The 5917-nt window shown below is 45.3% G+C and overlaps 1 pseudogene; it reads right to left on the bottom strand.

The window, feature by feature from the left end:
* Positions 1 to 4968: 4968 nt before the first annotated feature.
* LOC114631800 lies at positions 4969 to 5100 on the bottom strand (annotated as a pseudogene).
* Between the last annotated feature and the right edge of the window lie 817 nt (positions 5101 to 5917).

Here is a 5917-nt window from a genome sequence, read left to right as displayed (position 1 = left end):
AGCCTGATATGGATGTCTCCTCAGAGGCCTTCAAGAGTCTGACATATTCAGAGGCAGATGCTCACAACTAGCCATTGAACTGATCATGGGGTTCTCAATAGAGGAGTTAGAGTGAGAACTGAAGGAGCTGAAAGGGTTTGTGGCCCCATGAGGAGAGCAGGAATACCAACCAACCACAGCTCCCAGGGTCTAAACCACCAGCCAGGGAGCACTTAGGGAGGGATTCATGGCGTCAGCTGTATATGTAAGAGTGGAGGGCCCTGCTGGGCATAGGTGGAAGAAGAGATCCTTGACCTCATGAAGGCTGGAGGCCCCAGGGGGTGAGAATTTGAGGGTGGGGAGGTGGGAGTGTGGGGGTAGGTAGGGGTTATATCCGCAGAGAAGAAGGAGGAGGGGTGAGGGAATAGGGGGTTCCTGGGTGGGTGGGGGATGGGGTAAGGGGACAACATATGAAATGTAAATAAAACATCCAATAAAAAAGAAAGAATAACATCAGATTGCTTGTTAGCCATCCTCAAAGCCAGGGGATGACGGGATGATACACATCTTTCAAATCCTTAAAAGCAAGTGCTGTCAACCTAAACTGCTATATCCAGCAAATCTTTAAAATTGATAAAGACATAAGGACATGTCAAGTCAAACCCAAGCTAAGGCAGTTCATGACTCCAGAGCCATCGGTTCAAGTGACACTGAAAGGAATACTATACACAGAGAAGGAAGGCTGTCTTAATCACAAGAGTGCAGGGAAGAGTAAATTTCAAGTGAGGAATGACTGAACAGAAGAGAACTGGGAAGGAATCCATTATGATTAGCCCAGAAAACTGGCAGAGCCTTTGTGGTAGGTATTTAAATAGGTGGTGGTGTGGTCCTGCTAGCTCCCAGCCCCCTTGTTCCCACTCTAAGTTCCTGCACTAAATGCTGCACTGGCTGGCCAGGAGCACCGGCCTGGGACCCACAAGATGTTGGTGTGGCTACTGCCTTCACCAGTCAGCTCTGTGGACTCCATGGCTCTAAGCATGGCCCTTTGGTCAACTCTGCCACCCTCATAGTGCTAGGCTCAACCCCAGACAATAACTGCCATCCTCACAGTATCCAGTACAAATAAGATTCTTAATGCTTAAAAATTATCCAATGGATTTATATATTAGCAAATACTCAATACACAAGATGCGCACACAATTAGAATTGTTAACCCAATTACCTAACCTTGATAAGAATAACTACCTTAGACTGCTAGAGACACGCGTATATCCATGGCCATCTCCTCTCCTCTCCTCCTTCTTCTTCCTCCTCTCCACTCCTAGCTCTGCCTACCTCTTCTCTATCCAATGACAGAGCTCTTGCCACAAACCTTGATGCTACTGGAGAGGATATATATATTCTATATGTATTTAACCTGTCAACCAGAAAAAAAAACCAATAAAATTATAGGAACTATAAAACACAAATGTAAATGGCCTCAAGTCATCAATAAAGAGACACAGAAAATGATTTATTAAGATTCATATATGCATCAAATGTTGGGGCGCCCAGTTTCATAAATCAAAATGCTGATGGATGAAAATGTCATAGGCTCTGATACAATAATAGTGGGTGAGTCCAGTTCTCCACTCTCATCTCTAGGCAACTCATCCAGACTGAAAATCAACAAAGAAACTGCAGAATTAGGTACAAATATGTTCACACAGACTTAAGAAATAGAATATACTTCAGCAGCCCATGGAAACGTCTCAAAACCAGACTACATTATAGGTCACAAAGTAAGTCAATAAATAAGAAAGAATTGAAATATTCTCTTGTATCTGATCAGATCACAAAGAAGTAGAAATCAATAGCAAGAAAAATTATAGAAACTAGGTGAACAGGTGGAGATTAAACAATATACTCACGAATGACCAGCGAGTCACCAAAATCAGGGAACCAGGGAGAAATTTTAAAAGTTCCTAGAATACAGTGAAAATAAAAGCACAGTCTTCCAAAACCTTTGCCACAAGAGTAAAGTAGTTATAAAAGGAAAGTTTAGGGACTGGAGAGATAGCTCAGGGGCTAAGAGCCCTGGCTGCTCTTCCAGAGGACCTGGGTTTGATTTCCAACATGCATGGCAGCTCACAACTGTCTGCTAACTAAAGTTCCAGGGGGTTCAATGCCCTTTTCTGGCTTCCAGAGGCACTGTGTGCATGTGGTACTCAGACATACATGCAGATAAAACACCAATACATATAAAACAAACAAACAAACAAACAAACAAACAAATCTTTCCTGGGGCCCTCCAAACCATCTTTCTCCCAGATTCATATCCTCTTTTTAAAAAATATTATTAATAACTCCTTGAGTCCAATTAGTGCTGACCATATGTGCATGGGTGAGGGAAGAGCTGTTAATAACATGCGCTGCAGAACAGACAGTGTCTTTAACAAATGGTTCTGAGAAGCTTGACTTCCACGTGGAGATGAGCGAGAGGTGATACTCGGCCCTTGTTTAGAAGGATCAGCTGAAACACAGACCAAAGGACTTAGTGGAAGACCTGAAAATCCAATCTGAAGCTGCCGAAGGAGAATGAAAGAAAAACACTTCAAGATATAGACACAAAGCCCTTCTGAACTGGGCTCTAACAGCACTGGGAATAATCCTAAGAGTTGACAAACGGGATTATGTAAAGTTAAGAAGCTTCTGCACAGCAAAGGAAATAATAACCAGGGTGAAGTGATGGTATGCAGAATGTGAGAATATCTTTACCAGCGAAGTATCAAACAAAGGATTAAAGTCTGTTATAAACATATATATGTTATATATATATACATATTATATATAATGCATAATATATAATCATATATAATGTAATGTATGTTATATATATTATATATACAATGCACATTATGTAGTATGTATCTATATATATGCATTATATATAATATATTTTAGATATACACACATCACATACACACACACACACACATATACATATACACATACACACACATATTAAACCCCAAACTATCCAACCAGTGTATAGGGCAATGAACTGAAAAGACACTTTTAAGACTTTTTATTTTAAATGTTCATTTTAAACTTTTTATTGATTTTTTTTTGTGAGCTTTACATCATGCATTCCAGTCCTGCTCACCTCTGGATCCCTAATATCTGCCCCTCGCCTTTGCTACCTCACCTCCAAAATAAACACACACACACACACACACACACACACACACACACACACCCCAAACCAAAGCATAGAAAACATATCATCATAGATGCTGTAGTATGTCACGATGTATCCTACTGTCTATCCCTCTGTCCACACATCTTCACTTGCAAATGTTCATTGCAATGAGTCATTGGTCTGGTTTAAGAGCCCTGGGTTCTGGGACACCATCAATATTGGATTCTCACTGGGACTCCTCCCAGTTGTCCTGCTGTTGCCTCGTGTCATGGAGATCCTGCAGCCTTAGATCAGCAGGACTGGTCCTTTCATGAGTCCCAACCATTTGTGGTTGATAAAGATTTTGGGGTAGGCCAACTCAGAGCCCTGGATCTGGTCCTCAGTGATAGCTGAGGTTGTCAGAAAGCCAGCTCTCCCTTATCTGCACCACTAGAGCTCTCCACCACTGCTCCAGTTGGGCCACCCAGTGCTGTCACCCAATGTAGTAGGCAGGGTCAGCTCTCCTGCTCTTATGCCCTTGGGGCCAGTTCACCCAAACCATACCTCCAGAGCCATTTTCACTGTACTGCTTAGTCAAGGTTCAGGGCCCACTCTCCCAAGTGCTGCAGCCTGTGAGGGGCTGGGACAGCTTTCTCACTCTTACACCCTTGGGGCTGGCTCACCCTTGCCTTTCCCATCAAGGCCAGCTCCACTGTGTTACTCAGGTGCGTTATGGAGTCTGCTCTTCTGAGTGCTACAGCCAGTGAGGGGGGCAGAGCTAGCTTTCTTGCTCATGTCCTCAGGGCTAGCTCTCCTGACTGCTGAAGGAGATGGAGGGGGGGTGGATGTCATTACCCTGTAACCCCTGCCACCTCATGGCAGATGAGTGATGGGGCCAGATCTCCCTCTCACTTGCCTTCGGGGCTGGCTCACTGTCCCCACTCCCCAGCCCTTCCAGGGTTAGCTCTGTTGTGCTGTCCAGACCCAGGTGAGGTGCAGGACCTGCTCTTCTGAGTGCTAAAGCTGGTGACGGGCAGGGCTAGCTCTTGCTAGCTCTCCCAAGCTCACAACCCTGTGGGCAGCTTTCTTGGACAGCAGAAGTGGGGAGGGGCTGGGGGACACCCCACAGCAAACGAGTGGCAGGGTCAGCTCTCTCACACTCACTCCCACAGGGCTAGCTCACTCACACCCCCTCCACTAGGACCAGTCCCAGTGTGCTGCTGGGGCGAGGTACAGGGCCAGCTCTCCAAAGTGCTACGTCCAGTGAGGGGTGGGACCAGTTCTGCACAATCTTTGGATTTCCATGTGGTCTCTGGAGGCTGCCCTGACTGGGGCATGCCCCATAGGGATTGTTCTCTAGTAATAATGTGAGCCAGGGACATCGACACAGACCCCAGGCGCTGCTTAGCCACAGATCCAAACATAGTCTCAGTGGCAACTTGAGCTAAAACTTCACCGTGGGCTCAGGTAGCAGGGCTGGCTACCCATGAGAGGACTCCTCTCCTCACATCTCCAGCTCTGTCTCTGTTCAATGCTCAAGCTGCTCCACTTCTCTCTCTCCTATCTGTCCACCACACACTATCGTATTGTCACAGATCCTGCTGCTGCAGGTTGCTTACGTGGCTGGCGGACCCCTGAGAGACATCCTCTCTTTGCACTGCATGCTGTGAAAACAAGCTGGTGTCTCTGGACCGCCAGTGCCATGGGGTGGAGGGCAGTTCTGTGGGCATCTTTTCCCTCACTCACTGTGTGGCATGGAGGACCATAGGTCTCTTCTCCTGCCGTTCTCCTGCCGCACAGTGCTGCCTAGATTTGATTTGATTTGATTTATATGTGTCCTAGGCATAAAATAGCACCAAGCCAGACACCAAGCTAGGATGAACAAAGAACTGCTATCTGCTCTGCCCCTGACTGATAGAAGACCAACGCCACCACCAAGGTGCCTCTTTGCCCATTTAGCTTAAGTTCATGTGGCTTAAACTCTGATGTGACCAATGTTTGATAGTAATGTTTCTTTTGTTGCTATCTGTTATTGCTTTATCAAGTCCTTGGAGAGGCACGTGTTTCTTTCTGATTGTCCCCTTCTTGTGTTATGTCCAAGAGAACCAAGTATCTGTTGAGCAGGATTCTGCTTGCTGCAACTGTCCCATGTTGTCCCTTCTAAGCCACCCTCCCATAGTCCTGCCTATACTCCTTGCAGAGTGTGAGTCCAGAAAGTAGCATGCCCTTTTACAAAGGCAAACCAAATGAGCGATTTTACAGGAGACTACTGTAGTACTCTTTTATTCTGCTATAAGTAGAATATCTGTGATGCCATTTGGAGCCTAGACAATGACATTTATAGAAAACAGTGTGCCCATAATTATTTGGCCCCCACTCAGGTTGTTCAAGATTCAAATTTATGTGTTCATTGCTTTCATGACTGCAGTAGATACAATGATGAAATATGAGTGCCTGGGCAGTGCTGTACCACAGCATGCTTCTATGTGGGCGTGCATGATTGAGTGTCTTCCTTTTGTGTGAGCATCCCAGCCTTCACCAATGGTAGTAACATAACATAACTTGTACCTACCTCTGGCTTTACTCTTGCTACCAGGATGGTCTGGGAGAGTTTTCTACAATGATAACAGCGTCTTCTATCTTTGTCCAATTCATAGCCAGTTGCCACTGAGGTTGTGACTACTTTGAAAGTGACCAGTGTTGAGTGAAGAATTGCATTTGAAATTTTGTCTAATTTTAGTTAATTTAAATAGTTACACAGCACTGGTGGCTGCTGCA

Source organism: Grammomys surdaster, unplaced genomic scaffold (genome assembly GCF_004785775.1).
Source record: "Grammomys surdaster isolate TR1022 unplaced genomic scaffold, NIH_TR_1.0 364, whole genome shotgun sequence".
Classification (NCBI taxonomy): Eukaryota; Metazoa; Chordata; class Mammalia; order Rodentia; family Muridae; genus Grammomys; species Grammomys surdaster.
The sequence above is the reverse complement of the archived record's forward strand: the minus strand, read 5'-3'. Positions and strand labels throughout refer to the sequence as shown.